Source organism: Cynocephalus volans, chromosome 4, assembly GCF_027409185.1.
Source record: "Cynocephalus volans isolate mCynVol1 chromosome 4, mCynVol1.pri, whole genome shotgun sequence".
Taxonomy (NCBI): Eukaryota; Metazoa; Chordata; class Mammalia; order Dermoptera; family Cynocephalidae; genus Cynocephalus; species Cynocephalus volans.
Genome location: NC_084463.1, coordinates 108,850,279 through 108,851,769, shown reverse-complemented (window position 1 = coordinate 108,851,769; position 1,491 = coordinate 108,850,279).

Here is a 1,491-nt window from a genome sequence, read left to right as displayed (position 1 = left end):
AGGTGGCAGAGTCTAGCACAATGGGGTGATGTTTTTAAATGTACCTCTGCCAAGGGGTAATAATGCTCATTGCAAGCAGAGGTGGCCACTCTCTTGGATAAAAGTTGAGCATAATATGGCCTAGGGCAATGTCCTGTGGCTGGTCACTAAGTACCTCCTATCAGGCTATGATTATTTGGTGCTCTTTGGAGGGTGGTTCTCCAGACAGCTGAGTAGTACCACGTCAAACACAGTTTTCCATCACAGGCAAGAATGATGTTATGAAAGAATTTATCAAAAATCAAGACACCAAAAGCATCTCTGAAGGCAGTCTAGTAACCTAAGCAGAAAAAAAAGTGGGGTTGATTTAATGCATCCATGTATCCATCCATCATCCATCCATTCCTCCTTTCATTCCTCCTTCCATCCATCTTTCTGTATATCCAATGTATGTTGAGAGTCTTATGTGATGGGTGGCAAGGGACATGCAAAAGACATATAAAACAAAGTCATTGCCCTCAAGAAATCTCATAGAAAGGGGGGAGTCAGAAGCCAGCCTGTTAAAAAATTGTAACTTATACAGTGCAGTTGATGTTGTGTCAGAGCTCCAAACAGAGGCTTCAGAAATAAGAGAGGTGACTAACTCAGCCTGAGGGAAGAGATAGTTTCTGAGGAAAGGACACTTGACCCACACGTGGGACAGTGAATATGTCAGGCAGTGTAAAGGCACAGAAGTGGGAGAGAGCAGGGCTTGGTTGGAGGGTGGCCCAGAGCTTGATGTGCCTGTAACACAGAATGCAGAGGCTTTGGAGAAGAGTGGCAAAGCTGCTGGCAGGGGCTGTCATGCCAGGCTAGGGATATGGGCCTTTATCCTTGAGGCAACAGGGAAATGTCAAAGCATCGTAAGTAGAACAAGGACATTATCAGATCTGAACTTTTGGGGAGATCAGTCTGGGATTATATAAAGAGAGGGAGCAGACATCAGGGGTGGGGACACCTGCAGCTTCTACTGTCCAGGTGAGGAATGAGTTTTGCATGACTTGCTCTTCATGAGCCCCTGCTGGACTTTTTTGTTTTTATATCCACCCCAAAATCATATACTGAAACACTTTTAGCAATACAGAGAAGTCAAATGCTCCCATCCAGCTGTAGCTTCCTAGGTCTGCTTTTTCTCCTTTCAGAAAATCCAGCCTCCCAGATCTTCTCCCAGGGACTTTTTTCACTCTTTTCCTAGGGCATCTTCAAGGCACAGAGAATAAAATGGCCAAAAGAAAGGTATTCATCTTAGGCAAAATTTCTTATGAGATAAAATGAACTGTGATCACCTTCTCAGCCCCCAACTTATCAGGGCATTTGGGGTTCACTGAGAAATGAATTGAAAATAATGCCAATGTTCCAAATGGCTCAGATTGGGGCATTTTCTGTAAATGGAGGGTCCCTCTGCAATAAAAATAGGATCATAAACAAAGAAAACACCTACTTGGCACAATAATTCCAAGCAACAATTATTGG